At 32.4% G+C, this 7500-nt stretch overlaps 1 protein-coding gene across 8 annotated transcripts in view; it reads right to left on the bottom strand.

Moving 5' to 3' along the window:
* Positions 1–7500, bottom strand: part of LOC145295825 (thrombospondin-1-like) — a 520485-nt gene that overhangs the window by 507933 nt on the left and 5052 nt on the right. The window lies entirely within an intron of this gene.

Genomic DNA, 7500 nt, shown 5'->3' on the forward strand with positions numbered 1-7500 from the left:
TGAAATGCAATTTCAGTTTTTTTACGTTACAGTTTGCTAATTACATTATGTGGACCATTGTGTCATTGTGTGTAGCATATGTGTAGTACGTGTGCAGTATGTGTGTAGTACGTGTGTAGTATGTGGGTAGCATGTGTGTAGTATGTGTTTAGTATGTGTTTAGTATGTGTGTAGTATGTGTTTCGTATGTGTGTAGTATGTGTGTAATATATGTACATATATATACATATATAATCATAATTAAATATTTTTTTCTGTATACCTACATACACTAGCGTTTCATGCTTACGTAATTATCAGTGTAGTCGTGACAATTCATGGCGAGATTCGAACTCAACCACGAAGTCACATTTTACTCCATTTTCCAACCTCTACCTCAGATTTCCAGTACTCTTCATCTTTTTCGGCAACTATCCCGTTATCCTAACAGCCGCTTACCATAGAATATTCGTTGGCGGCGAGCATTGGCTTTCACTTGATTTTGGGTAGCAAAAAGCCTTCCCAAGCTCCAAATCCTGTTTGTACTCATCCAGCAGAGGTCTGACTAGTTCTTTCTCCTCTCGGTCTTTCAATCCTCCTTTACCCTCCTATCGTATTTGGCGTGGCGTGAGTTTTTGATGACACACACACACATGGTTAAAAAGACAATTTGGGGTAAGGTAGAGGCGTAGGGAGATTAATTTACAATTATACACTTTCAGATTTCATAATTCCACGGGATGTTCCTTTGTGTTTACATCTGTAGAACTTCCTGTTTGTGCATTTGCCTCCACATTTAAGGGTTTCCCTGAATATGTCAGCTTTTTCATTTTGTTATCCATTGTATCTTATTAGCCATCTTTCTGATCCTATCTCCCCCAATTTTAATAAGAGTTCTCAAACAGGTCAGCATCAGAGATTTCTGAGTGACAAGTCTCCTGAGATTTCCAGTAATCCTCACTTCTATCGACAACATTTGCAAATAAATTGGCGTTATCGCAACAGTCCCTTGCCATTGATTTCTCAGTAAAAATGTTCAGTGATCTTCACTGAAATTTGAGTGTGTGTGTGTGTGTGTGTGTGTGTGTGTGTGAATTATATCCGTTCAGAAAGCTAACTTCGCGTTTTATTCCCGTAAGGATTCGTCAGTATTAAATGCGTAGCATTAATGTTACCAGTTCACTTTTTCTCTCTCTCTTTCTGTCTTCCCCCCCTCTCTCTCTTTCTCTCTCTCTCTCTCTCTCTCTCTCTATATATATATATATATATATATATATATATATTTATATATATTTATATATATATATAAGCTCTATTTCCTATTTGGTTTTATCGAGCTTTTACATCTGGCTGAGATAATTTTATGCTTTAATATTTATAATATACTTTAATTTTACCATCTTGGATCATTTTGCTAAATTTAAAATTGTAATTTTTATTATATATATATATATATATATATATATATATATATATATATATATATATACAAGTGGTGTTTAAATTAGCTATTTTATCAATTAGATTCATGTATATTCACGCCGATGAGTTAATGTTTCCATTAACCAATCGCAAGGCTTCTTCCAGTTAATCATTTTCTTTTTATGTCGGTAAAATATCACTCATTTATTGTTTTATTTTTAAACATTAAATTTACTTGATTAAATAATATTTCTATGTCTGTAAACATATTTGTAATCATTACGTGCTAGAATAAATAGAAAAAAAGAAATCTCAATAACATAAAAATGTGTAAAAAGAAAATATTTTATTATCTCTTTTCCATGAAATAGAACTACTTTCGCAGGAGGTAAATGTATTATTACTAAGTTTATAAAGTACAAAATAGACAGTGTAGGATACTGAGTAATGTACATAGTTAAGTATATTTTTTAATATCCTTTAATATTAGTTAAATTTTAAGTGAATATTTGTACAATACTCACAATGATTGGTATGCAATATATCGCATCGCACCAAATAAACACTAGTTGACTTATAACTTTAACATAGGTCTACGTTATTACGCTTAAAGGGTTAGCATGGGTATTATTTAGGCACCGCCAAAACTGGGGGGGGGCAGGTAAGTACTTTTTGACGGACCGTCTTTTTAAAAATCTACCAAAAATCAGGTAATTATCCAATCTATACGAAATTTTCAGTGATTATTAAGAGAAGAATGAACTTTATAACAGTGTACTTATTTTTCATAAACGATATATATATATATATATATATATATTGCTTACAACCCCCTCCCTTGTTTTGAGGGTTTTTTAAATATGCTTAAAATAATCATCTGAATCTGAACAAACCATATTGTGTTGTTGTAAGGGACAGGATTATAGATTTAAAAAAATTGTTTGCATACCTTATTTTGACGTCTGAATATCAGAACTTCCATTGTGTTTAATTATCCCGCTTTTGAGTTTTGAAGTGTGAAATTCGGTGAATATGTTAAGTAAAATAATTAATTTAAGTTAAGCAAAACAACAACAAAAAAAATTAATATTTATACGAAAAAAGCCATTTTAAAATCTTTGATAAATAAATTAACAATTTTTTTTGCATTAACCATTATTAAACAGGGCATGCTTTGAAGAATCGATACAAAAAAAAATCGATAAATATTGTGCCCTTTGTGTCAAAAATAGCATCATTTTTTCAATCCCGTTTGAAAACGTTTGCCGCCTTTCGACTACGGTGGACCGAACGCGCTGAAATAATTTTTTTTTATTCTGCTTTAAATTGCCCCCCCCCCCATTTTGGGGAGCCTGGCCCCCACATACATACACATTAAAAACCAAACTCATACAAATGGTCACCCATCTGGTACTGGCCAGCCTCAGCGTTAATAATACATTGAAATTTTCGTAACTGAAAAATAAGTTGTTTTTTTTGGCCTCTTTGGTTTTCCATAGTTTGCTTTTTATTAAATACAAACGTAAACATTGTCTAGATCGACGCGAAGTAACTGATTGCCTATATGAATAAGTGGAATTATTTGAAATCCAGGTACTTATATTATAATATTTTGCATATTCTCATAGAAAATCACCCTAAATCTTAGTTAGACAACAAATAAATAAATAAATAATTTCAAAAACCTTTCTTTTTTTTTTTTTTAAATATTTATGTACGTTTTTTGTGCAATACAAAAAATGTCAATTTTTAACTTTTTGGGAAAATTTAACATTTAAAATTTAATTAAAAATAGTAGAAAAAGGTTTACATTATTCTGTTTTCTATATGATAAAATTCAGGGTTTTATCTTTCTGGAAAAAAAAGTTACTCCGAAATAATGGCTTTTAATAAATGTAATTTCGTTTTAAAAAAACAAGAACAACTTGATTTTTCGGACATTTTTGGCGATGTCTAGTATTATTGTCAACCTGTTTACCAACGGGACAAGTGCTTTAAAAACATGGCGGTATCATTAGACGATTGTTACGCACAACTGATGAACTCTGTTAATGTGAACTTATAAAAAACAAACAAGCTAAACAATAGCATGATGTAGCATCTCCAGTCATAACAAATTTCGTCTTTTTATTATTTGCTTGTTATTTGACCGGAGGCGAATTTTGGAAATGGCGGCATAAACACGATGGAAACGAGAAACAAAAGCGTTATTATTGTAGTGTTAGAAAAGAGAAACACCCGGCGTGGATCCACTGGGAATCTTGCCCTGTTGCTTGTCCCATATTTGTCCTCATAAAATACATTCCTAAAGTTTTAAAAAAGAACAGAAAAAAAGGGTGTCACAATGGCGACTTCAACCGACCGTTTAAACATTGAAGCAGTGGTAAACGGATTAAATTGTGTCGTGATTTACTTTGTCATCTCCCCTCCCCACGATCGCAGAAGCTCCCACAAAAGTAAACCCAGGATTGGGACGATATTAAATTACTCTAAAAAACTAAAATTACTCTCGAAGGGTTTTCTTATTCACTGAACAAAGCGATAAAAAATTGTAGCATTTGAACAGATACTACATTTTAATCAAGCCAAGCGTGTAATGAAGGATGTCATACATAATATATAATATGGCTTCGTTAATGAAACATGAGTTTGTGATAAGTAATATCAATTTTAATAATGTGATATTAGGGTGATGACAGAATTTGGTTGTCAGAGAAACTAATCGAAGTGCAAGAATATTGCAATAATTCTGACAGTCTTGATATTATCACAGTGTTTGATATGAGCAAATTGCACAAAGAAATAACGACAAGTAGAAGATCATCGGTAATAACAGCAAAGACAACAACTAACAGCAACAATACTAATAATAATAATAACAACAACAATAATAATAATAATAATAATAATCTACTATGAAAATTTAAGCTACACATCTCTAAGTTCGCCATCCCCTCCCGCACCACTTTCATTGCCCCATTACTATCCCCCCCCAAAAAAAAGACCGATACCAAATAGCCGAGAAGGGTCAAGGAGGAGAGAAAGACCTAAAAGAGAGCACTGGACAAGCGCGAAGAGAACTAAGACAATGTGGGGGCTTATTGTCATTCACATTCCAGTGGAGAACAATGGCCGCTGCCAGCTAGAAATCAATGGTAAGCGGCTGTTGCGTTGAGGGAAATTCATTTGCAAATGTTACCGAAAGAGGTGGGGAGAACTGGAAACCTGGGGAGGCTTGTTGTCACTCAGCTTCCATGGAACACAAGTTATTGTCAAGGGGAGATCTCTGATGACCTTCGTGAAAGCTCCTCATGAGCCAATAATAACAAGATTGGTACCAAAGAGAACGGTTTTAACATGTTTGAGAGGGTAGAAATAGCCGTGTAAAGCATTTTACATTTTTAGCAATAACGACACATAGGCTACTTGAATCTTGTGGATTCTTGTTATCATTCAGGTTCCAGAGCAAACCACTATTGTACAAAAATACCAAAGTGAGCAGCAATGATGGTCAGAAGACCAGAACATATTTCAAAATTGGTGGGACTAGCTGTTGCTCAGATTCCAAGGACAACCAACCGCTCTGTTGTCAGTGTGTGATCACTGTTAATGGCTGGTATAGGAACTAGAAAGTGTACAATAATATGATAGCGCAAACTTACGCACATATTTGAAATATTGACAACAATAACAATATTGATAACATCACTAATAAGTATAGCCGTAATGAAAATGAGAGTATTACATTACTGTGAAGGGAGATTTGTTGTCATTCATGCTCTGATAAAAAAAGACAATCGCTTTTACTAAAATGAATGTATTCTACTACTACTACTACTACTACTAATAATAATGATAAAATTATATTTTCGATGTACACACACACACACACACACATATATATTTTTCTGTAGAAATATGTTTTTTTACCTATATATTTCACCTTTTATTTATACCAATCCTTCAATTTATGAAGCGCAATGTAATTACAGAACATGTAAAAAATAAATAACAAAAGTCAATATACCAAATTTTAAGATGTTGGCTATCTTACAATTTATTCCGTTAAGTATGTTGAAATGCACAGTTCTTGACAGCATCTGTTTCATAGCGAAAAATCATTCTAATTGCAAATACATTATATCAATCAATGACTCTATTCCGAATAGATTCATTGATTGATATAATAATTAAATGAATCATTTTGTGCTACGAAACAAGTGCTGTCAAGAATTGTGACTTTCAACGTATTTAAAGGAATAAATTGTAAGATGGCCAACATTTTAAAATTTGGTATATAGACTTTTGTATTCGCAAGCTACTGCTCTAATTTCTTTAACATACAAAACATTACCTCCCTTATGTATGGCAGACATGAGAATAAACTACTACTACTACTACTACTACTACTACTACTACTACTACTAATAATAATAATAATTATTATTATTATATAAAACATGCATGGTTTATTTGGAAGGGTAGTTCATTGTGAACTGTGCAAAGGACTTCATTTTCAACGTACAAACAACGGTACAGACAAGCGGGAAACGCTATTGTCACGCAAAAGTCATAGAATAATGTGTGACCTGCAAATACGAACGGACAAATATATGGAAACGAGCGCACGTGGTACTCGTCACCAAAACCTGACATTACATTTCGCCATCGCCACAGTTGACAGAGTGCAAATTTTAGGCTAATTAATGGTGCTTGCAAGTAAAGTAAAGCATAAGAAATATTTCACCTCAAAACAGCGAAAAAAAAAAAAGACTAGGAATGATTGACACCATGACGAGCGGGGCACAGATTGAAACAGCTGGAATGTTTATGAAAAATATTCGACTCCTGAAGCCAACCAACATAACCAGCTGACACGGAAAAACCACCCCGCATACACATAACTATAAATATAGAAAGAATACTGTATGAAACGAAGGGAATTAAAACTATCAGAGTAGATAAAAATCCTATGATTCTTAAAACGCGATGGCGCAAGTATTGCTTGGAACCACAAAAATTGCCGGGAAGGGTCAGGAAGGATGAAGAAAAACAGAGGCAGAGCACCATCCATACCTCCAGTGTAAGAGCACGGCGAGTACTGGAATACGATAGATAATGGTTATCACTCTAATTTCAGAGACAAACAACGCTTCTTATTAACAAGAACTCAGTAGCAAACGGCTGTTGCGAGAAGAAAAAGTAATTTGAGAATGTGATTGGAATAAACGCAAAGGATTCCAAATCCGTGGAGATTTGTTGTCACTCAGACCTAAGGAAACACCGCCTAATTTTAGCCCATGAGTGATCACTGTTAATGACTCACGTGAACACTTCTAGTGAGTCATAAACAACAACAGCAACAACAACAACAATAATAATATAAATAATAATAATAATAATAATAATAATAATAATAATAATAATAAAACGTCTGGCGTGAGAACAACGGTTAATTTTAGTGATGATTTAAAACAGCAAAAAATACTGGAAGTCTTAGGAGACCTATACTCACTCGGACCCCAGGGATATCGACTTGTTTTTAACAATGAGCAATCATTGGAAATGTCTCGTGTGAGGACATAAGTGAGTAAATACAATTTTAAACAAGCACACTGGCAATGAATGCTGCAGCGTTAGAGCGATTTGTTGTTGCCCACCCTTTAAAAAAAAAATATATATATACAATAAAATGAATATAAATAAATGATTCCGGTGATTCGATAACTAATATGACATCGTGATATACATACGCTGTCATTCATATTCTGATAGAAATCGACGACCGCATTAGCTGTTAGTATAAAATAATAGTACAACTAATATGCTATCATAACTAATATAATAATAATGATAATAATAATAATAATGATAATAATAATAATGATAATAATAATAATGATAATAATAATAATAATAATAATAAAAATGATAATAATAATAATGATAATAATAATAATGATAATAATAATAATAATAATAATAATAATGATAATAATGATAATGATAATAATGATAATAATGATAATGATAATAATAATGATAATAATAATAATAATAATAATAATGATAATGATAATAATAATGATAATAATAATG

The sequence above is a fragment of the Euprymna scolopes genome, chromosome 16 (assembly GCF_053919585.1).
Source record: "Euprymna scolopes isolate OS-2025 chromosome 16, ASM5391958v1, whole genome shotgun sequence".
Classification (NCBI taxonomy): domain Eukaryota; kingdom Metazoa; phylum Mollusca; class Cephalopoda; order Sepiida; family Sepiolidae; genus Euprymna; species Euprymna scolopes.